The following is a 25,232-nucleotide window of genomic DNA, read 5'->3' on the forward strand; positions in this document are numbered from 1 at the left end:
ATATGACTTCATATGGTTGTTTCATTCCAAAAAAATCAATGTAATCTTAAAAGGCATTAGAAATCTAATTTTAGAGAAGGGAGTTTATGGTCTTCCTCTACCTTACAGTTAGATCATCCCTTCAAAACTGGATTCACCTAAAGATGACACATTTTAAGAAAGACATTAGTCAACTGAAATGCATTTAAAATATTTAGGATTATAAACCATGTTATACAAAGAATGTTTTAAGTCAGCAAGGATATTCATACCTACCCTCTAAAAAAAAAAGCAAGCTTAACAAGATTCAAAGGAAACAGGATAGGGATTGACGCTATGGCATAGCAAGTTAAGCTGCAGACTATGGCACAGCATCCCATATGAGCACTGGTTTGAGTACCAGCTGCTCCACTTCCAATCCAGCTCTCTGCTAATGCACCTGGGAAAGCAGTGGAAGATGGTACAAGTGCTTGGCCCCTGCACCCACATGAGAGACCCAGAAGACACTCCTGGTTCCTGGCTTTGGTCTGGCTCAGCCCTGGCCATTGCAGCCATTTGGGGAGTGAACCAGCAGATAGAAGACTTGTCTCTCTCTGCCTCTACTTCTCCCTCTCTCGAACTCTTTCAAATTAATTAATTAATTAATTAATTAAAAAATTTTAAAAGGCAGGGAAAAGGATAATAGTAGGGTGCAGGATGCATTGAATAGGTCCTGGTCTCAAGGAACTCATAGTCAAGGTGATTAGTGTTATAAAGGAAGTAGATTTAAAAGGGCCAGTGCTGTGGTATAGCAGGTAAAGCCACTGCCTGCAATGCTGGCATCCCATATGGGTGCTGGTTTGAGACCCAGCTGCTCCACTTCCGATCCAGCTCTCTGCTATGGCTTGGGAAAGCAGTAGAAAACGGTCCAAGTCCTTGGGCCCCTGAACCCACGTGGAGACCTGGAAAAAGCTCCTGACTCCTGACTTCGGATCAGCTCAGCTCCAGCCGTTACAGCCATCTGGGGAGTGAACTAGTGGTTGGAAGACCTTTCTCTTTCTCTCTCTCTGCCTCTCTTCTCTCTGTGTAACTCTGACTTTCATGTAAATAAACACATCTTAAAAAAAATAAAAGGAGAATAAAAGATTAATTTTGTCTGAGAGATTCAAGAAAATTTTCAGAGTGGATGAGACTAGACCTGAATCTAAAAGAATAATGAGAGGCAGGCATTGTGGTACAGTGAATTCAGATGCTGCTTGGAATGCCCATATCCCATATCAGAGTGTCCAGTTCAAGGCTTGGGGCTTCTCTGCTCCAATACAGCTTCTTGAGAATGTGATCATGAGAGGTATCAGGTGGTGGCTCAAGGTCTCCCATCCACAAGAGAGATATGGATGGAGTTCTGCGCTTCTGACTTCAGCCTGGCCCCAGTCCTGCTAGCCCGTTGTGAGTATTTTGGGAGTGAAGCTATGAATGGGAAATCTCTCTCTCTCTCTCCCCCCCACTCCCTGCCTCCCTCCCTCCCCCTCCCCCTCCCTCTCCCTCTCCTTGCCTTTTAAATAAACATAAATAAACTTTTAAAAAATGTTTCTTAGGGGCCGGCACTGTGACTCACTTGGCTAATCCTCTGCCTGCAGCGCCAGCATCCCATATGGGCACCAGGTTCTGTCCTGGTTGCTCCTCTTCTAGTCCAGCTCTCTGCTGTGGCCCGGGGAGTGCGGTGGGGGATGGCCCAGGTGCTTGGGCACCTGCACCCGCATGGGAGACCAGGAAGAAGCACCTGGCTCTTGGCTTTGGATCAGCACAGCGCACCAGCCGTGGCGGCCATTTCAGGGGTGAGCCAACAGAAGACCTTTCTCTGTCTCTCTCTCTCTCACTGTCTAACTCTACCTGTCAAATAAAAAAATGTTTCTTAAAAAGATAATAATTGGTAGCATTTACTGCCAGCAGGCCAGGTCAGTTGAGGAAAAGGAACAGCATAAGCATAAATCCTTAGTCAGGGATTAAAGCAGTGGGTTAAGAAATGGAAGGTAAGGCCGGCGCCGCGGCTCACTAGGCTAATCCTCCGCCTAGCGGCGCCGGCACACCGGGTTCTAGTCCCGGTCGGGGCGCCGGATTCTGTCCCGGTTGCCCCTCTTCCAGGCCAGCCCTCTGCTGTGGCCAGGGAGTGCAGTGGAGGATGGCCCAGGTGCTTGGGCCCTGCACCCCATGGGAGACCAGGAAAAGCACCTGGCTCCTGGCTCCTGCCATCGGATCAGCGCGGTGCGCCGGTCGCAGCGCGCCGGCCGCGGCGGCCATTGGAGGGTGAACCAACGGCAAAAGGAAGACCTTTCTCTCTGTCTCTCTCTCTCACTGTCCACTCTGCCTGTCAAAAAATAAAAAAAAAAAAAAGAAATGGAAAGTAAGAAAGTAAAGACATCAAGTACCAAAACTAGGCTCCAGGTTTCTGCTTACAGCCATTTCTTCAGAGACATTTTTCATGGTCTCCAAGCCCCAAACTAAATTGTATGTCTTTGTTATGTTGTCTCCTACTGCTCCATAATTTTTCTCTATAAAGTTCAGATGGTACTTTTTAAAGATTTTTATTTATTTTATTTGAAATTCAGAGTTACAGAGAGAGGGAGAGATAGAGAGCTTCCATCTACAGGTTCACTTCCCAGATGGCCACAACAGCAAGGGCTGGGCTAGGCTGAAGCCAGGAGCTTTATTTGGGAGTCCCACATGGGTATCAGGGGCCCAAACTCTTGGAAGTGGAAGCAGGTGGAACACAAACTGGCACCCAAATGGGATGCGAATGTCACAGGTGGCAGCTTTACATGGTGTGCCACTATGCTGGCTGCCTCGGTTTGTATTTTACACTTATATTTATTTGTGTAGTTTAATATCAAGTTGCCTATAATACTATGCTGTAGAAGAGCAGCCAGGCTATGCCTGACATATATACACATAAAATATCTAACAGATAAATGTTAAAGAGATTATCACAGAGTTTGATATATACTATAGTGTATGTACACATTCTTCTGGACATAAAGAACATTTGAACTAATATTTGAAGGAACAGTCTTAAAGGAGAAGGAAGGAAATTAAAGGCAGATGGAACAGCTCCAGACCAAGCTTGGGGGCATGACCACGGGTACAAAGGACTTAGAGAACTTCCATGAGTTTGCACTTAGGTAGATGTGAAGGAGTGGTAGCTGACGAGACCAGAGAAGTAGGCAAGCACTAGATCATTTGTTCATTCAATGAATATGTATAGAGCACTTACTCACAAAGGGTTTCCTGATCCTTGCTAGGAAGCTTGGATTTTATGCAAACAGTATTGAGTAACTACTGAAGGATTTGAAAGTCCCATGATTCAGTTTGTATTCTAGAAAGTTCATTCAGGAAGTTGGGCAGTGAACTACTGAGAAGATGGCAAGACTGGAGGCAAGTAGGGATCATTTAGGCAACTGCTTCAGAAATCTAAAGGTAAGAAAAGCAGTAGAGGGAAGCAATAGGACATAGTTCAAGGAAACAGAGATGAAAATTGACAGAATTTGATGATTTATTAGCAATGGGAGTGAGAAGGAGTGGAGTTTAGGATGAGTCTTGGGTTTCTGTTAGAGGCAGCAGGGCAAATTGTGATGAACAGAGAAAAGGACTGTAAGAAGAACAGAATACTGATATGTGGGCAATTGTGAAGTGCATTTTGTAGGTGTTGATACCTGTGGAAGAGACTGCTAGTTGTATAAGCAAACTTATTTTGTTCATAATGGTAGCTATGGTGTGACTGCCCAGCTCTCCACTGGGACTTCATTTCCAAGTCACTCCTTGCAGTGGAGCAGTGGACAGGTGAATAAGGTCTTGCTGGTAGAATGTGACTTTTCATTCACTTGCTTAAGAAGAAATCCCTATCCCTAGATTTCTATTCCTCCTGTTGGAATTATGCTGACCAGAATGACCTCAGAAGTCACAAACTGAGATAATACAGCCTCCATCAGGTCAAGTCCCTGCATGTGCCAGGGCTGTCTGCTAATGTCGACTACTCCCCTCGGGCTGTTTACCTGATAAAGAAATAAGAGTATTTTTCTTTAAGCTATACATTTTGAGTCTTTTTTGTTACAGAAACTTAGTCTGTTTCATACAACTTCCAGGTGGATATACAGACAGTTGAATATATTAGTCTGAAGTTCAGAAAAGAGGCAGATTTATCAGTTACAATCAAAGTGGGTTAAGGTAAAAGCCATGGACATGAATAAGTCTTTCATAAAAGAATACAAAGAAAAAGAAGACCACTGCAGATAATAAACAGGGGAATACAATCTTTAAAATGTGCATAGAGGGAAGAAAGAGGCTATCTCAATCAAGTACAAAAAGCATAATAAGAGAATTAGAGGTTAGTGATAGTACAGAAGCCAAGAGAGGAAACAGTGTCACTGATTGGGCCATCAGAGGATGCTGTCAAGGAAGAAAATTCCATGAGAATATGGAAGAAGATTGGACACAGAACACTAAGCCTTGGACCAAAGTTGGAATCTTTTCAAGCTGCAAGAGAATTTGAAACAATCAGCAGGTAAGTATCTAAAAGTACCAAAAGAAATTAAGAAATGCCCATTATTTATGAGAGAAGGCTGGTGTTTAACTCATAGCTCACAGAAGTGATAATAAGTTTAGAACAGTTATCATGGGTGGGAAAACATTTTGGGGTAAAGCTGTATTTGAGTGATTTCCTGTGTGTAGACAGTAGGAGGTTATAGATGGTAACACTGATTGTACATGGGGATTCTGTGCAGTAAGTGTGTTATAAGAATGAAAGTAAAAAAGTAGAAGATATTGGTGACAGCTGTGTTGGGATTTCTCTCTTCATCACCTTGAGCCTCACATGCATGGAGATTCTACATCATGTCTGCAGTACCTGCTACAAACTTGGCATCATCACTAGTATCATAACTTTTTAAGTCATTTCCAAGAACCTCTTCCTATATAGCTTGGATTACAGCTTGCCAATGAAAGAAACTGATGTGAGGCTTGAAAGATAAGATCCAAGAGGATGCCCTTATTCATAAGAGGCCAAGGAGTTCAGACATGGTAGCTTCTAGGACTCCCCACAGGGACTTTTCCTGCAGACTTCTTGAGGCTGTGCAGATCATTTATTCTCAGCTCATCTTATAATCACATAATCTCTAAATGCTACACTAAATATCTTGTTCCCATAATATTCATTGTGGTTTTCTTTTCCTGATCAAAACAAGATGGATATGTCAGGCCCACTGCTGGCATGGCTTTCCTTGTCCTATTTAAAAGAAGAAACAACATCTAATTATTCTGACCTCTATTCAACTCCATTGGAAAAACAAGGAAGGTTACCTCACACACTATTGCCTTGAATTCTTGGATTCCATCATCCTGAAAATGTTTCCTGCTTTGTGCAGAGCAGGTTTTCTCTAGGGACGAGTCATTCCCACAGTGCTCCTGCATAATTAGACACTGTCATCTCAGACTGAACCTCTGCATTCTTGGTAGTGCTCATCAATAGCAGAACAGGCAATGGATATACATTTTGGACACATCATTGGACTCACCATGGATTCCCTTCAACACCTTCCTAAATAGTGATTCACGGTCATCATGTTCAGCCAATTGTTTAGAGAACAAGAAGATTCTTTACTACACCACTTGGAATCTTGTGCCTCAGGTGGCACAGGCTCTAAACACCAGCTGTATACACAGAGTCTGGCATATTAGTTAGATATGACAGAGTTTGAAGAGTCAACTTTGTCTAGCTTAACAGATAAATCCTACTTACTTCTGAGCACACGGTAAGGGCCTAATTTTCTTGGATTGTGCAGAACCTGGGTTTCTGAATCTTGTTTGGCAGCCAACGGTTGTTGATTAAGAGTGCAGACTCTGCAGTCAGACTGCCTGAGGTTAAATCCTGGACTGATTTGGAGAAAGCTGCTTAACCTCTCTGTAAAACAGGGATAAGAATTGACTATTAAATGTATCATGCATTTAAAGTACTGAATACATTCTGGCATAATGATAATCATAACTTTACTGGCTCTGCACCAAATCTGATTTCTTTTCATGGTTGTGCCCTTATTGCCATTCCATTTTCTCTCAAATAGGGAGAAAATGAGGATGTTTTATTCCAGGCTTGTCAGGCTTATTCTCTACCCTTGTTACCACACATGGCAGGTTCACTGCCTGATTTCTTTTTAAAGATTATTTATTTGAAAGACAGAGTTAAACAGAGAGAGAAGGGGAGGCAGAGAGAGAGAGAGAGAAAGAGAGAGAGAAAAAGAGAGGGAGAGAGAGATGTCTTCCTTCCGCTGGTTCACTCCCCAACTAGCCACAACAGCCAGAGCTGTGCCAATCCAAAGCTATGAGCTTCTTCCAGCTCTCATGGGTGCAGGGACCCAAGGACTTGGGCCATCTTCGACTGTTTTCCCAGGCCATAGCAGACAACTGGATCAGAAGTGGAACAGCTGGGATGTGAACCATCACCCATACAGGATGCTGGCACTGCAGGTGGCGGCTTTACCCATAACACCACAGTGCCAGTTCCAAGGTAGGTTCACTGCCTGATGTTCACAAAGACAAATCGGTGACATCACTCTTTTAGGAAAAGAAAGGTTTGGTTTGTGTGGCTCACCAAGGAGACAAGAGGCATTGCCTCAAACCTGTCTCTCCAACTGGGAGTCTGGACAAAATTTTTATGATTTAGGTAGCAAAAGTTAGTGTGTAGAATCACTGGCAAGAAAGATTCTAATCGGAGGGTCTTGGAACCAGGCCATTTATGGCAACGTTTAGGAAAACAGGCTCCAGCACCAGATCTCCCTAGTCAACAGATGCCTCAGAATCCTTGCTTCAGAAAGAGTTTCAGTGTGTAACTTCTGGTCAGGCCCTGGTCTTTTTGGTTCTGCCGGTTAGGTTTTCTCCCTTCTACACATGCCAAGGTTGCATGGTTGCAAGGTTTTGAGATTTATGTTCTCTCTGCAACCGCATGACTAAGTCTTAAGCAACTCTCCTAAGAAAGTAGGAACTCAAAAAATATAATCAACTTATTGATAAAGCATGGAAACTTAAGTAAAGAATTGGAGAAATGGAAAAATAGGCTGTGGAGTAGGGGGAGAAGTTGGTTCAAAAGGACACCTGGTAAAGGAGGTAGGCTGATATCACTCTGGCCTCCACTCAATGTGCAATACCTACCATGGAAGCACTTTTTCATTTGTGCACAGTCAGGTTTAACATGTGGCCTAGTTTACTTCTCAAAGTTCTCCTCAGCTACTGCTTTATGTTATATACGACCTTGCCCTTTCACCTCCACCTTGCTAATCTTATCTTCTACTTCTTTCCCCTTGCTCACTCTGTTCCAGGCACACTGGTCCTTCTATCTCTTAAAAGCACCAAACTACCACAAGGTCTTTACCTTTCTTTCTTCCTCCTAGAATACACTCCCCTAGGAACAAAGCTTGAACCTTTGCTTTTGTCTGGCCTTTGCCTAAATGTCCTCTTTTCAGTTAGGTCTTTCCTGACCCCATCTCCATATAAAACAGACTCCTCCCCAACACCTATCCTGCTTTATTGTACTCCACAGTTCTTATTACCATCTCTCATGTCATATAATTATTCCTCTATTGTCAGTTTCTCCCTATTCCTGTCCCTAATGGGCTTTCCTTGCCCACACATATTGTGGAGGAGGAAAATGTCATATGTCCTTCACTAACAGCACAATGGGATAGGTCCTGTCACAGTTTTCTAGACTCCTCTGATTATCCCCTTTAAAAATCAAATATCATTTTAAAAAAAGTGTTGGGCCAGTTTACTCTTACCAAACCAGGCATAACTTTGTCTTATGCATGTATTGGAGCTAAACCAAGGAAAGAAGTGATAACATTATAGAAAACAAAGAAGGTCATTCATTTGCATGTACATGTAAAACTACAGGAATAAGGGATACTGACAGGCTGGGATGGTTTCACAAATCAACATTTGTCCAGATTGAGTCTGTAACACACTGAGCTGGATCATTAGAAATCCTTTTTTATTTTTGTTCTTTACTATTGATAACTTATTCCATAGTGAGTTAATCTCTTTGAGGGAAAAATAACAAACAAATATTATCTCAGTTCAGGGAGGTTCAGACAAAGATTGAGTATACTTTTGTATTTGAGTTTGGAAACTTGTATTTATGGAGTCCAGAATGTATGTCAATTAATCAATAGATATTTGACTGTCTGCATCAATGTCACTCAAATCAATATGCATTTATCAACCTATATCATTATGATCCTGTAATTAATGACAGAGGACATGAGTTGGATCTAGACATGCCCCTGGTAATTTAATAGCCAGGAAATATGTTATTTGAGAACACATACAAGTATACAACATTGATGTAGACAAATTATTACTGTATTAGCTTCCTATTGCTGCTGTAATAAATTACCACAAATTTGGTGGCTTAAAGCAACACAAACTATTCTTTTACAGATTTGGAGGTCAGAAGTCCAAAGTGAGTCTTACAGGCTACAATCAAGGTGTTAGCACAGCTGTTCTCCTTTTAGAGACTCTGGGAGAAAATCTGTTTCCTTGCCTTTCCGACTTTTAAGGGTAGCCTATATTTCTTGACTGCGGTCCCTTCCTTTATTAATTTCTTTTAAAGATTTATTTATTTATTTGAAAGAGTTACACAGAGAGGGAAGGAGAGGCAGAGAGAGAGAGAAGTCTTCCATTCACTGATTTCACTCCCCCAAATGGCCACAACAGCCAGAACAGAGCTGAGCTAACCCGAAGCCAGGAGCCAGGAGCTTCTTCCGGGTTTCCCACATGTGTGCAGGGGCCCAAGACTTGGGCCATCTTCCACTGCTTTCCCAGGCCATAGCAGAGAGCTGAATTGGAAGTGGAGCAGCTAGGTCTCGAACCAGCGCCTATATGAGATGCTGGCTCTGTAGGCAGTGGATTTACCTGCTACGCCACAGTGCTGGCCCCCACTTCCTTTTTTTTTTTTTTTGACAGGCAGAGTGGATAGTGAGAGAGACAGAGACAAAGGTCTTCCTTTGCCTTTGGTTCACCCTCCAATGGCCGCCACGGCTGGCGCGCTGCAGCCGGCACACCGCACTGATCCGAAGGCAAGAGCCAGGTGCTTTTTCTGGTCTCCCATGGGGTGCAGGACCCAAGCACTTGGGCCATCCTCCACTGCCTTCCCAGGCCACAGCAGAGAGCTGGCCTGGAAGAGGGGCAACCGGGACAGAATCTGGCGCCCCAACTGGGACTAGAACCTGGTGTGCCGGCGCCGCTAGATGCACTTCCTTTATTTTTAAGGTGCATCCTTCCTACCTCTGTTCCCATCATTTCCTTTCCCTCTGACCCTCTTGCCTCCCTCATATAATTGACCCAGGACAATTTCTCCATCTACAGATTCTTAATTTAACACAACCTACTAAGTCCTTTTACTCATGGAATATAACAATCTACAGGTTTCAAAGAAGAAGTGGACATCTCTGAGATATCATTACTCTTTCTAGTCCTGGTTGGGGCACCGGATTCTGTCCTGGTTGCCCCTCTTCCAGTCCAGCTCTCTGCTGTGGCCTGGGAAGGCAGTGGAAGATGGCGTAAGTGCTTGGGCCCTGCACCCACATGGGAGACCAGGAGAAGCACCTGGCTCCTGGCTTCAGATTGGCGCAGCGCGCCGGCCGTAGCAGCCATTTGGGGGGTGGACCAATGGAAGGAAGACCTTTCTCTTTCTCTCTCTCTCTCTCACTGTCTAACTCTGCCTGTCAAAAAAAAATAATGACCATTAGAAAAATAAATAACAATCAATGGCCTTCAGGTCAGAAAGCCTAGGTTTAAGTATGGAACTTCTCCCCTATCTGTGTGATTTTAGGTAACTCAAGTGATCTCCTTGAGCACATTTCCTCAAAGGCAAAATGCACAGCTACTGTGAGGATCAAATTTATTAATTATGTAAAAATTCTTGTCTACCAAATGACATCAATGTTTAGTTTCGATCTGTACAACATATATTCCCTGATTTCACACTATGTGCCTGGCATGTGTAGGTGCTGGAACACCAGAAAAAACAGTGCATATTCTAGAAGACATATAAACAAAAGTGTTATACTCTGCAATAGTCCCTCGTCTTCTTACTGACCATAAGTGTGGTTTCACATAATTTTTTCAACTTAATGATCATATAATAGCAAAACATAATTCAGTAGAAATTTCACTTTGGCTTTTGAGTTTTGATCCTTCCTCAGGCTAGGGCTATGCAATGTGGATGGTCTCTTGCATCAATCACATCTCATAGTCTTGTAATACTAGGCAGCAGCATCAATAACAGCACCTAGTCAACCAAAAGATCACAAGAGAAACAACTGATCCTTGAAGTGTACTGTGTTGGTAAGCTGTGATGTTCGGCAGGTTGGAAGTTATTTTTTTTTTTCTGGGAAAGCTTCACACGTGCTAAGACCACGTGATGTTTCTTTGTTTATTTATTTGTTTATTTATTTATTTTTAACTTTTATTTAATGAATATAAATTTCCAAAGTACAGCTTATGGATTACAATGGCTCCCCCCCCATAACGTGGCTCCCACCCACAACCCTCCCCTTTCCCACTCCCTCTCCCCTTTCATTCACATCAAGATTCATTTTCGATTCTCTTTATATACAGAAGATCAGTTTAGCATACATTAAGTAAAGATTTCAACAGTTTGCTCCCACACAGAAACATAAAGTGAAAAATAATACATGATTTTTTAAATGATGATGAAATCAGATCAGACCTATTGTCATGTTTAATCCCAGTGAGAGTCAAGTTGGGAATTGATAATTTCTTTTTTTTTTTTTTTAACAGAAGATCAGTTTAGTATACATTAAGTAAAGATTTCAACAGTTTGCACCCCCATAGAAACACAAAGTGAAATATACTGTTTGAGTACTCATTATAGCATTAAATCTCAATGTACAGCACATTAAGGACAGAGATCCTACATGAGGAGTAAGTGCACAGTGACTCCTGTTGTTGACTTTACAAATTGACACTCCTGTTTATGGCATCACTAATCTCCCTATGCTCCAGTCATGAGTTTCCAAGGCTATGGAAGCCTTTTGAGTTCTCCAAATCTTATCTTGTTTAGACAAGGTCATAGTCAAAGTGGAGGTTCTCTCCTCCCTTCAGCGAAAGGTACCTCCTTCTTTGATGACCTGTTCTTTCTACTGGGATCTCACTCACCTCACTCACAGAGATCTTTCATTTAAGTGTTTTTTTTTTTTTTTTTTTTTTTTTTTTTTTTTTTTTTTTGCCAGAGTGTCTTGGCTTTCCATGCCTGAAATACTCTCATGGGCTTTTCAGCCAGATCCAAAGGCCTTTAGGGCTGATTCTGAGGCCAGAGTGCTGTTTAGGACATCTGCCATTCTATGAGTCTGCTGTGTATCTCGCTTCCCATGTTGGATCGCTCTCCCCTTTATTTATTCTATCAATTAGTATTAGCAGGTACTAGACTTGTTTATGTGATCCCTTTGACTCTTAGTCCTATCATTATGATCAATTGTGAACTGAAATTGATCACTTGGACTAGTGAGATGGCATTGGTACATGCCACCTTGATGGGATTGAATTGGAGTCCCCTGGTATGTTTCTAACTCTACCATTTGGGGCAAGTCTGATTGAGCATGTCCCAAATTGTACATCTCTTCCCTCTCTTATTCCCACTCTTATGTTTAACAGGGATCACATTTCAGTTAAATTTCAACACTTAAGAATAACTGTGTATTAATTACAGAATTAAACCAGTCATATTAAGTAGAACAGACAAAAAAACTACTAAGAGGGATAATGTATTAAGTTGTTCATTAACAGTCAGGGCTATGCTGATCAAGTCACCGTTTCTCATAGTGTCCATTTCACTTCAACAGGTTTCCTTTTTGGTGTTCAGTCAGTTGTCACCGATCAGGAAGAACATATGATATTTGTCGCTTTGGGACTGGCTTATTTCACTCAGCATGATGTGTTCCAGATTCCTCCATTTTGTTGCAAATGACTGGATTTCATTGTTTCTTACTGCGGTATAGTATTCTAAAGAGTACATATCCCATAATTTCTTTATCCAGTCTACCGTTGATGGGCATTTAGGTTGGTTCCAGGTCTTGGCTATTGTGAATTGTGCTGCAATAAACATTAGGGTGCAGACCGCTTTTTGTTTGCCAATTTCATTTCCTTTGGGTAAATTCCAAGGAGTGGGATGGCTGGGTCGAACGGCAGGGTTATATTCAGGTTTCTGAGGAATCTCCAGACTGACTTCCATAGTGGCTTGACCAGTTTGCATTCCCACCAACAGTGGGTTAGTGTCCCTTTTTCCCCACATCCTCGCCAGCATCTGTTGTTGGTAGATTTCTGTATGTGAGCCATTCTAACCGGGGTGAGGTGAAACCTCATTGTGGTTTTGATTTGCAATTCCCTGATTGCTAGTGATTTTGAACATTTTTTCATGTGCCTGTTGGCTATTTGGATTTCCTCTTTTGAAAAATGTCTATTGAGGTCCTTGGCCCATCTCTTAAGTGGGTTGTTGGTTTTGTTTTTGTGGAGTTTCTTGATCTCTTTGTAGATTCTGGTTATTAACCCTTTATCTGTTGCATAGTTTGCAAATATTTTTCCCATTCTGTCGGTTGTCTCTTCACTCTCCTGACTGTTTCTTTTGCAGTACAGAAACTTCTCAATTTGATGCAATCCCAATAGTTGATTTTGGCTTTGACTGCCTGTGCCTCCCGGTTCTTTTCCAGAAACTCTTTGCCTGTGCCAATATCTTGAAGGGTTTCTCCAATGTTCTCTAATAACTTGATGGTGTCAGGTCGTAGATTTAGGTTTTTAATCCATGTTGAGTGAATTTTTGTGTAAGGTGTAAGGTAGGGGTCTTGCTTCATGCTTCTGCACGTGGAAATCCAGTTTTCCCAGCACCATTTATTGAATAGACTGTCCTTACTCCAGGAATTGGTTTTAGATCCTTGATCAAATATAAGTTGGCTGTAGATGTTTGGGTTGATTTCTGGAGTCTCAATTCTGTTCCATTGGTCTATCCATCTGTTTCTGTACCAGTACCATGCTGTTTTGATTACAACTGCCCTGTAGTATGTCCTGAAATCTGGTATTGTGATGCCTCCGGCTTTGTTTTTGTTGTACAAGATTGCTTTAGCTATTCGAGGTCTCTTTTGCCTCCATATAAATTTCAGCATCATTTTTTCTAGATCTGAGAAGAATGTCTTTGGTATCCTGATTGGAATTGCATTGAATCTATAAATTGCTTTTGGGAGAATGGACATTTTGATGATATTGATTCTTCCAATCCATGAGCATGGAAGATTTTTCCATTTTTTGGTATCCTCTTCTATTTCTTTCTGTAAGATTTTGTAATTCTCATCGTAGAGATCTTTAACATTCTTGGTTAAGTTTATTCCAAGGTATTTGATTGTTTTTGTAGCTATTGTGAATGGGATTGATCTTAACAGTTCATTCTCAGCCGTGGCATTGCTTGTGTATACAAAGGCTGTTGATTTTTGTGCATTGATTTTATATCCTGCCACTTTGCCAAACTCCTCTATGAGTTCTAATAGTCTCTTAGTAGAGTTCTTTGGATCCTCTAAGTAAAGAATCATATCATCTGCAAAGAGGGATAGTTTGACTTCTTCCTTCTCAATTTGTATTCCTTTAATTTCTTTTTCTTGTCTGATGGCTCTGTCTAAAACTGGCAGGTTGGAAGGATTAAATGCATTTTTAACTTAAGCATATTTTCAACTTAAGATGGATTTGTCAGGACATAACATCATCATAAGCTGAGCATACATGTAGTGTGATTGGAACAATATGAATATGCATAAAGAGACTAGATAACTCAAAGAAAAAAACTTTCTTTGAGGGAGAAAAGGTATGCAGAAAAGCTTCACAGAGCAAGTGGGAATGTAAGGTTTAGAAGAATAAATCAAAATACCAAAAACAGTCTTTTCAGATCTGGAATTAAAAATGATCCTAAGTTCATATGGTATCACAAGAGACCCTCCATAGCTTAAGCAATCCTAAATAATCAAAATAAAGTTAGAGATATCACAGTAGCTGATTTCAAGAAATATTACAGAGCAGTTATAATCAAAAGAGGTTGGTACTGGCATAAGAATAGACATGTCAACCAAGGGAATAGACTAGAGACCCCAGAAATTAATCCGCACATCTACAACCAACTAATCTTTTTAAAAAGAGCTAAAAATCACTTCCTGGAAAAAGGACTGCCTCTTCAACAAATGGTGTTAGGAAAATTAGCTCTCTGCATACAGAAGTATGAAACAAGACCCCTACCTTACACCCTATGCAAAAATCAACACACAGTGGATCAGGGATCTAAATCTAAGACCTGAAACCAAAAAATTACTAGAAGCAAATATAAGGGAAATACTGCAAGACACAGACATAGACAAAAAACTTCTTGGCTAAGACCCCAGAAGCACAGGTAATAAAGGCAAACACACACAAATGGGATTACATTAAGCTAAGGAAACATTCAATATGCAAAGGAAATACTAAACAAAGTAAAGGAGCAACCAACAGAATGGGAGAAAATATTTGCAAATTACACATCTAATAAAGGATTAATATCCAGGCTATATATGAAGCTCAAGAAACTCAAAACAGGCCGGTGCCACGGCTCACTAGGCTAATCCTCCACCTGGTGGTGCCGGCACAGTGGGTTCTAGTCCCGGTTGGGGCGCCAGATTCTGTCCCGGTTGCCCCTCGTCCAGGCCAGCTCTCTGCTGTGGCCAGGGAGTGCAGTGGAGGATGGCCCAAGTGCTTGGGCCCTGCACCCCATGGGAGACCAGGATAAGTACCTGGCTCCTGCCATCGTATCAGCACAATGTGCTGGCCGCAGCGCACCAGCTGCGGCGGCCATCGGAGGGTGAACCAACGGCAAAAGGAAGACCTTTCTCTCTATCTCTCTCACTATCCACTCTGCCTGTCAAAAACTAAAATAAATAAAAAAATGCATATACATTTACTATAGTCACATCTTCCTATTAAATCGATCCCTTAAATCATTACATAGTACCCTTCTTTATCTAGCAGTTTTTGTGCTAAAGTTTATTTTGTCTGATATCAGGATGGCTACTCCTGCTCTTTTTTGCTTTCCATTAGCATGGAATATCTTTTTCTATCCTTTCACTTTTAGTTTGTGTGTATCTTTGTTGGTGGGCTGTGTTTTTTGCATCTTGTTTTTTTTTTTTTAATCCATTCAGTTTATATATTTTAAAAAGATTATATATATATATATGTATGTGTGTGTGTGTGTGTATATATATATATATGGTATAGTTAGAGACAGAGAGGGGGAGACAGAGAAGTCTTTCATCCACTGGTTCACTCCCCAAATGGCCACAATGGCCAGAGCTGGACTGACCCAAAGCCAGGAGCCAGGAGCTTCTTCCAGGTCTCCCACACAGATGCAGGGGCCCAAGAATGTGGGACATCATCTACCACTTTCCCAGGCCAGAATAGAGAGCTGGATTGGAAGAGGAACAGTTGGAAAATTAACCAGCACCCATATGGGATGCCACTGCTGCAGCACCAGCCCCAAATCTATTATCTTTTAATTGGAGAATTTAGTTCATTTACATTCAAGGCTATTATTCATGAGTAATGATTGGCCCTGCCATTTTTTCATAAACATTACTATTGATTGCTTTGGATTTCTTTTGTACTTTTATTAGGAGATTTTCTGCCTTCGTGTTCTTTTATAATGATGACTATCTTTTGATTTCTGCTTGCTGTGGAAAGCATTTATTTCATCTCATCCATAAATGAATACAGTGTACAGTATTCTAGGTTGACAGGTTTCTTTTTCCTTTTAAGACTTGTGCTATGTCTCTCCATTCTCTCCTAACTTGTAAGGTTTCTGATGGGAAATAAGCTGTCAGTATAATTGGAGATCCTCTGAAAATAACCTGACATTTTTCTCGAGTACATTTTAGAATCTTTTAATGTTTTACTGTTGAAAGTTTGACCATATGTGTCATGTTGAAGATCTTGTCTGGTCATGTCTATAAGGAGTTCTATAAGTGTTTTCTATACTTGTATGTCTCTTTCTTTCTCCAAATTATGGAAGTTTTCTCTTACTATTTCATGAATAGGCCTTCTAATCCATTGTCTCTTTCCACACCTTCAGGAACACTTAAGACCTATATGATGTCAAAAACAAAACAAAACAAATAAGAAATTAGAAAAACTAAAAACAGTGTTTGATATTTATAGGATTCTATCAAATGACCCTATATGATGGGTCATTTGATAGAATCCTATAAATATCAAACACTGTTTTTAGTTTTTCTAATTTCTTATTTGTTTTGTTTTGTTTTGTTTTTGACAGGCAGAGTGGATAGTGAGACAGAGAGAGACAGAAAGGTCTTCCTTTACCGTTGGTTCACCCTCCAATGGCCGCTGTGGCCAGCGCACTGTGACCAGTGCACTGCAGCCAGCACACTGCGCTGATCCAAAGCCAGGAGCCAGGTGCTTCTCCTGGTCTCCCATGCGAGTGCAGGGCCCAAGCACTTGGGCCATCCTCCACTGCACTCCCGGGCCACAGCAGAGAGCTGGACTGGAAGAGGGGCAACTGGGACAGAATCCAGTGCCCCAACCGGGACTAGAACCCGGTGTGCCGGCGTCAAAAGGCAGAGGATTAGCCTATTGAGCTGCGGTGCCGGCCTCTGTTTTTTTGTTTGCTTGTTTTTTTTTTTTTTATCTGAGATATTTCCAAATACTTATTTTTAAGCTTGGATATTTTATCTTACACCTCACCAAGTCTATTGTTAAGGGTTTCCACTGTATTTTTTTACCTCACATATTGAATTCTTTATTTCTAATATTTCAGTTTGATTTCTCTTCAATATCTCTATCTCACAACAAAATTTTTCATCCATGTCATGCATGGAATTTTTAAGATTCATTTTGTTTATTTTAAAGGCAGAGTTACAGAGAGATAGTGGAAAGACAGAGGAAGATATCTTCCATCTGCTGGTTCACTCCCCAAATGGCCACACTGGCCTGAACTGGGCCAGTCCAAAGTCAAGAGCTTTTTCCAGCTCTCCCATGTGAGTGTAGAGGCCCAAGTACTTGGGTCACCCTCTGTTATTTTCCCAGTTACATCAGCAAGGAGCTGGATCAGAAGTGGAGCAGCTGGGACACAAACCAGTGTCCATACAGGATGGGCCCATTGCAGTCAACAGTTTTACCTGCTATGCCACAATGCTGGCCCCATTTTGGATTCCTTTAACTCACAAATTTGCTTCTCAAGCTCTCCCTGCTTTTGAGTAATCTTATGATCATTCTTTTGAATTCCTTTTCAGGAATTTCATCAATCTTTTCATCTTCACATTCTAATATTTAAATGTTGTGTTCCCTTAGGGGAGTCATACTGTTTTCCTCATTCATGTTTCTCGTGTTTCTATGTTTATTTTCAGGCATTTGTAGAACTACTCGTTGATTTTCTCCTCTGTCAGCTTTTATCTTTAAAATAGGCCTCTGTGCTTTAGTGGAGTATCTGCTCCTTCAGTGTATATTCAGAGGTGATGCTGGGTGGGCCAGGGAGCTCTGGTCAGTGGTTGGGTATGGCGCACGAGTCCAGGGCGACACCCATGCTGGGCATGGCAGATTTCCTTTATGATCAGCAGGTGAGAGAGTATGATCATATCACATTGGCTGATGTGATCACTGCCTCATCTCCTCTCTGCCAAGGTGATCAATGCCCAGGGTGAGCCAGCCCACAGTGGCTACACACTTCACCCATACATTCATAAGAGTACACAAAATATTTGTGTGGTCTTCAATTTGAGCACAGAACCCTCTGCAATGACACACCCCAGGCATGCAGGGAACTCAAAGCCTTTGAAGCAAGACACAGTGATTGCCTCAAGATACAGCTATACTCCATGCCCTATGGTGCAGTCACAGAATTTCCACAGTCATACCACATGGCACTCCCACAATCAACATGGGGCAGGGGATCCACTCTCAGCCCTGTGAGGCTGCTCCATCCACAGAGGTAGCCAAGGCATTCCTAGAGTCAGCTGCCTGTAGGTGTTCCACCTCGCAAGTTTGAGTATACGCACCAGTGATATAGAGGGGAGGGGAGCACCTCATAGTTTTAAGTGGATGCACCACCCCCTACCAACCCTCAGGCCAGACTCAAAGTCAACATGGACCATGGATTTATTCCTCAAATGAAATTTTATCCCTCAACTAAAATACGCTAGTCACATGCACACAAGCCATGGCAGTGAGAGGGAGAGACAGAGAGACAGGTCTTCCTTCCGTTGGTTTACTCCCCAAATGGCCACAATGGCCAGAGCTGCGTTGATCCGAAGTCAGGAGCCAGGTGCTTCTTCCTGGTCTCCCATGTGGGTGCAGGGCCCAAGCACTTGGGCCATCCTCCACTGCCCTCCCGGGCCACAGCAGAGAGCTGGACTGGAAGAGGAGCAGCCAGAACTAGAACCGGCACCCATATGGGATGCCAGTGCTGCAGGCAGAGGATTAACCTACTGCTCCATGGTGCCAGCCCCCCAATACTTGTCTTTTATGATAGTACTTCTTCCTTGCTACTCACCAAGAGCCCTTGTGGGGGGATAGGAAGGAGGCAATGTGCTCTTGCATCACAGGTGGAGGTGGGCATCTGGCCCCCTGCTAGCATTCCAGGCCGGAATCAAAGTTCATGTGGTCTCAAGGTTCTCTCTCAGGCACCATCACCAGTGACATGGGCTGCAGCAGTATCCTCTTATTTCTCTTTAAGAAGATGGCATCTCGTCTTGATGCTGCTTGTGATACTGGTAGGACTGGAACAGAGGAGCACAACCTGACTTTTGCTGCTGAGTATGGTGCTCTGCAGGAGCCGAGGAGGTGAAGAAACAAGGCAGCTTCCTTGCTCCAAGCCTGGCAGGTGCTCAGACCCCAGTCAGCTCCCCAGGCTGTAGTAAAAGCCAGTGGGTAACTGTGCAGTTCCCTCTCAGCTGAAACGGCAAGCAGCAAGGCACATGGCTATGTCGTCCTACCTTGTCTTGCCATGATGGTGGATCACAGCAGTGTTCCTGTCTTCTCTCCTCTTGACCCATGGAGTCTTCATTGTTTTTTCAGTTCTTCACCAAAAATTTTTTCCAGTCAGGCCCATGAAAACATGGTCCTTCCTTTGTTCTTTTCATATCCCAGAGCAGCTGAAGTTAATGTGGCTACACCATATTCAGCCTTCTTGGATCCCCTGAATTCTTCTATTTAGTGGAAGATTAAGCTTGTGAGTATAATTAACTTGCAATATATCATTGTAAAAATTAAAAGAAAAAAAGCAAGGAAAGAGAAATGTGGGGAGCAACTCGGACTAGACTGTTACTCGAATTAAGACTTATTCTATGCATCTGCTCTCCCACAATATGGCGCCGAGAAGGGAGTAACAACTTCTACGCAGCTGCCTGTCGCCAACTTGAGTGATGACCTGCAGGAGCTGATTCTGCTCCTGATTGGAGGAGAGCAGCGTACTTGGCGTGTGGGTAGCAGAGTTGGGATTGGTGGAAGAGGATTATAAAGGAGGAGAGAGACAACATGCACCAGGAACATCTATCTGAAGGAACACCTGAGCAGCCCCCGAGAGAGCCAGCCGGCGGTGTGCTGCTCCCCCGCGGAAGTGGGGAAAGTGGCAGGGGGAACCGCCCTTCCATGGAGGTGGAAGGACAGTAGCCAACCCGGGAAGGACCAGCAGCAAACCCGGGGAGGGCCGAGCAGACAAAAGAACAGCGCAGGGTCCTGTGTCGTTCCTCCACGAAGAGGGGGAGCGACAGAGAAAGGAGGGTGGGAGTGAGGGAGGAAGGGTAGTTTGCGAAGTATTATTATGATCTTAAATCTGTATACATGAAATTTGTTTCCATTATATAAATTAAAAAATTTTTATAGACTAGAATAATTTATTAAAAATATTTAAAATTTGGCCAGCGCCGCGGCTCACTAGGCTAATCCTTCGCCTAGCGGCGCTGGCACACCAGGTTCTAGTCCCGGTTGGGGCGCCGGATTCTGTCCCGGTTGCCCCTCTTCCAGGCCAGCTCTCTGCTGTGGCCAGGGAGTGCAGTGGAGGATGGCCCAGGTGCTTGGGCCCTGCACCCCATGGGAGACCAGGAAAAGCACCTGGCTCTTGGCTCCTGCCATCGGATCAGCACGGTGCGCCGGCCGCAGCGCGCTGGCCGCGGCGGCCATCGGAGGGTGAACCAACGGCAAAGGAAGACCTTTCTCTCTGTCTCTCTCTCTCTCTGTCCACTCTGCCTGTCAAAAAAAAAAAAAAATTTAAAATTTATTAGAAAAAATTTAAAAATAGAACTATTGTTTATATTCTCTGAACTTAGAATCTAGTTGGATTAACTATTCACATTTTAAATGTGAGGCTGGAAGCTAAATTGTATGCCTGTGACTAAAAATGTCACATTAGTAGATAGAATAGGGTGATCCAAAAGAGTAAAGATTTTATGGATTTTAAACATTAATAATTATAATAATGATAATAAAATATTAATCCATATTAATACTATATCCATAGTATCCACAGTACAATAGCATTTATAATAAAGTTTCATAATTTTGTTTTCATTTTATCTTCACAATAGCCCCTATCGTTTTCTTACCTCTTTGCTTTTTGTGTCAGTGCAATTCTGATTTCACAGATTAAGTTGATGCATATTATCCAGAAAGTCCTAAAGGGAATGATTAAGTATATACTTAAAATGGGGAAGCGATATCTATGAAAGTACACTCAGGAAAGAGGAAATGCTGAGATGGGAACACACCTGGCAGGTCTGCAGAACATCAGGAAGGCCAGACCATAGCATTGAGACAAAGAACAAGAGATGAGGACAGAGATCATTCAGTTTCAGGTCTCTGGTTTACTCTGAGCACTACAGAGTGTTTGGCAGAGGAGTGAAGCACTCAGACTTCTATTTTTAAATGTGTTCTCTTTCTACTATGGTAATAATAGACTATGGAGGGTCAAGAGTAGAAGCAGGCATATCAGTTAAGAGTGTAGTAATGCCAACAACAAATGATGACAGTTGGACCAGGTTGGTAGCAGCAGAGATGGTGGGAAGTATGAAGATTCTGATTACAAACTTCAGGTAGAACCAATAGGACTTTCTTAAGTTTGTCTTTGGGAGCCAGCCCTGTGGTGTAGTGGGTAAAGCTGCCACCTGTAGTGCTGGCATCCCATATGGGCACTGGTTCATGTCTCAGCTGCTCCACTTCTGATCCAGCTTTCTGCTATGGCCTGGGAAAGCAGGAGAAGATGGCCCAAGTCCTTGGGCCCCTGCACCCACATGGGAGACCTGGAAGAAGCTCCTGGCTCCTGGCTTCAGATCGGCACAGCTCCAGCTGTTGTGACCAGTTGGGAAGTGACCAGTGAATGGAAGACCTCTCTCTCTCTCTCTCTCTCTCTGCCCGTCTCCCTCTCCCTCTCCCTCTCCCCCCCTCCTCTCTCTGTAACTCTGACTTTCAAATAAATAAATCTTTTTTAAAAATAAAAAACAGAGTTTGTCTTTGAAATATGAGAGGAAGAAAGAAGTTAATAATGATCTAGAGTTCATTGCATTATATTCTCTCATATTTATCTTTTATATTTGACATACAGGTTTGAGGTTTAGCTCTCCTGTTGCTGTGTCCACAGAATGAATACTGAGTATGTATATGATATTTTTTCTCTTATTCCTTTCCCAACATGGGTCTTATGAATATTTCTTGAGTATAAGAACTAAGTCACATGAGACTTGCTTTTTAAATTGGCTAATGCTGAACTAAGTTTTGTATAGATGTTTATCAGAGCAGCTTCTCTCTTTCCCAGGGTGGGAGCTATAAAACCTACACTTAAATTAATACTCAAAGGGCCCTCCCTTCACTATCATTCTCAAAATAGAGATCCATCCTGACTTATCACTCACAACCATGTTTGACAAATAACAGCTCAGGAGCCAGATTGCTAGTTTGTAGGAGTAATAGGTGAGGGAACCAGTCCTACAACAGAAAGATTCTGAACTTGGCTGGTATGTACCTGACTCAACTTGCCTCTGGCTTCATACAAAGAATTCAGTTGGTTTGGGCTTTGCTTTGGCAGAACTCCAGCCACTGGCACCATGACCAATTTGTATGAGATAGCAGGTAAAATTGATAGGTTAATTTTTGTTTAGGTAGAGGAAGGTTTTTACCTTGCAGAATATACTCTATTCACACAAAGTTCTCAGTCAGTAAATGTCTCCAGGTCCCTTTGACCAATCTGACCCCTCAGCACTATCTATCAGAATCCTCTGGAACAGGAGGAAAGGAGGCCAAAAGTAGAGAAGCCCACAAATCTATAATTCTTTAAGGGTCTACTGGGAACCTGGCTTCTCATGAAAGAGAAGGGACAGAAAATGTTTGTCTATCTCTAAAACCCAAAAGAACCCATGGTTTCAAGATTTGAGAGGAGTAGGCCTTCTCAGTGAGGAAGAAGCAACAAAGAACAAACCAAGAAAGGGTTTCCACGGGCTAGAGTGCGAGCAGAGAAATTAAGACCAAAGATTAGAGAAGCAGGAGAAATATGCCATATACCTGCTGCCACTAGTGGGTCAGTCACAGACTGAACAAAAGAGAAAGATGCAGATAATCTGTCTTTCTGACAGGCAAATCCAGTGTCAATACTTTGACTTGCTACCCCAAAACTAAAGGGGTCTGATCTAAGAATTCTGTCTCCTTTATGGACTGAATTTGTATAATTATCATCACCATCAAGATTAGTGGAATCATATTCATCCTTCATCAAAGTGGGTCTGTTAGCCAAATGAGCCAAAACCAAGCAAGAGCCACTTCATACTGTCATCACAGGTTATTGTTATGGCTGCAAGGACCATCTGAGTTTCTGAGACCTGGCCTTGATATGTGGCCCAAAGTAGAGTTCAGGATGCATCTTGAGGACCTACATGATATAACTTAGTTAAACCTGGATCCAGCAAATCACTGAAACCCCAAGTTGCATTCTGAAAGACTGATGCATCTGTAGGTTTTGAGAGATCCTATAGCTACTGCACACAGATCTTAAGATATCAATAAAGATGTGGCAAAATGAAGAATTTGGGGGTGAGGACATTCTCAACTGCTGTAGTTAGTGGGTCCTTCTTCTCACATGTCCTAAAATGAATATGAATTTGTGGCATTACAGAGGGAAACTAAAGCATTGTGAAGGAGGGAACACAGATACTGTAAGAACCATGACTTACCTGCACAATTCTCTGCATATACTAAAAAGCACTGAATTGTAGACTCTTAAAAGTTGAATTCTAGGGTATGAAAATTATATCTCAATAAAAGTATGTTCTTTTTTAAAATTCATGGGTTATCTACTGGGTATTGCTTTGAACAGAGCAGCATTTCTGAATTTAAAGGCCTACTATTGGCTCCCAATTCATTTTTATAAAACATGACAAAGTATCTTATGTAGAAAACATTGTGCCAGATGCTATGAAATATTTAGAAAAAATGAGCTTTCAAGAATTACATAGTTTACTAAGCATTTATTTACATGCCAGGTAGGTACTAATAAATTATAACTATTATCTCTATAACTGAGCTGTTATCACTTCCATTCTATGTTGGGAAAGTGATGCTGGGAGGATTAGATAATTGTCCAAGGAACAGAGTTAATAAAATGCAGAGCTGAAATTTTAACTCAAACCTTTCTGTCTATTAAGTCTATGATTTCATCAATTACACAAAACAAGTAAGAAGAGAAAGAAAGACCTGAATGCAAAAAATACAAAAAAAATGAATGAATGAGTTCTGAGAGTAAGCAAACTATGGAGAGAGTTTCAAAGTTCTAATCTAGATGCTGGAGTTACAGTGCACGAATGGCTTTAAAACTTTCAGTATAGAGTTTGAGGTCTGAAAGTCTTCCTAGCACATCTTAAAAAAACTAATACAATTCCAAGAGATGCATATAACTGATACATAATATTTCAGGGGAACATATCTTTCTGTGTGATTGCTTGATCTAGGAATCCTTGGCTATGGGAGCAATGAATGCATATATCAGGGGCATATCCATTTTGTGAACAAAATTTCGTTCTGAGTGTTTACCAAATTCTAGGCATTATCTAGCTGGTTGGGTTAATAAGATATGATAACTCTCCCAAGGGTAGCACCCATACTGGACTTGATTGACACCAGATATGTGCAATATATGAGGTTAATTGTCAGACTTTAGCATTGGCCAGTAAGAGTTTCTATTTTAGGTCTTTTATTGATTAACTGTAAATTTGGACAACTTTTTGTATTTGTCTATGCTTGATTTACTTACCTATTAGAATGACAATAATAGTCATCTTACAGGATTATTGTGAGAAACTGACACATAAAATCACCATGTCTCGAAGACCAGTAAGCACTTAATGATGGCTACTATCATCAACTGAAAAGGCTGTCCCTTTATGTCTAGTACCTGTAGTTTTCTGATTATTTTTGTGACCCTCAAGTATATTTCATATATTTCATATAAGTGACATTTCCCAAGGATCCATGCCCAAAGATGCCAGACTACCAATAAATAGTGAATGCTGTAAGAAAGTCCACTCTAAATTCACTCTGAGCACTTCTGAAAACATGACCTTTACAGATGTTTTTACAGCCTAGAAAAGAGTCTTCACATGGCCAGAGAATGCTTCTTCTTTTCCTGTTTGACAACACCCCTGACAATATGCTTCATATTATTTGTACTTGGATGGACCTTCCACTTCTAAAAATGGTGCCTAATTTTTACATAACAGCTACATGTAATACATATACAGGGGTAAGCGAATATAATGACTAAGAGCAGTGTTACTGAAATAATGTAGATATAGGTTCAAATCTTGATTCCTCTACCTACTAGCTATAACCTTAGACACTCTTATGTTTTATAAACCTGTCTTGTCATCTACAAAATGAGATTTTAAAAAAAACTCATAAAAATATTGTTAAAATTAAATGAGATGATATATGAAAGGTTTTCAGCACTAATACATAGTATATTCTCAATAGATGGCAGTTATCACCAAAAATGACATGAATTTGGTGAGTTTACTGGCTCAGGTTCATTTTCAATTAAATATGCACTTATTGTCCACCTGCCAAGTACCTCACTTTCTACTCCTTCTTGTAGGTACTAGATAAAGGAAATGAATTACACAAGTCATCTAAAACAGAACATCTGTGTTTCACATGTGTATGACCCT

General features: G+C 41.7%; 1 protein-coding gene across 20 annotated transcripts in view; it reads right to left on the bottom strand.

Annotated features, from left to right (window-relative positions):
• Positions 1-25,232, bottom strand: part of LOC103350055 (uncharacterized) — a 328,422-nt gene that overhangs the window by 89,496 nt on the left and 213,694 nt on the right. For 11 of the 20 annotated variants that reach the window (XR_011390434.1, XR_011390433.1, XR_011390432.1 and 8 more), the window contains 2 exons: positions 20,631-20,699; positions 5,747-5,908 (listed from right to left, as the gene is read on the bottom strand). The exons of 3 other annotated variants lie outside the window; for them this stretch is intronic. The gene's annotated coding sequence lies outside the window, so the exon portion shown is untranslated. The remainder of the gene's footprint in view (positions 1-5,746; positions 5,909-20,630; positions 20,700-25,232) is intronic. 6 more of the 20 variants (XR_011390431.1, XR_011390421.1, XR_011390424.1 and 3 more) reach the window with 1 other exon arrangement.

This window comes from Oryctolagus cuniculus, chromosome 7 (assembly GCF_964237555.1).
Source record: "Oryctolagus cuniculus chromosome 7, mOryCun1.1, whole genome shotgun sequence".
Lineage (NCBI taxonomy): Eukaryota > Metazoa > Chordata > Mammalia > Lagomorpha > Leporidae > Oryctolagus > Oryctolagus cuniculus.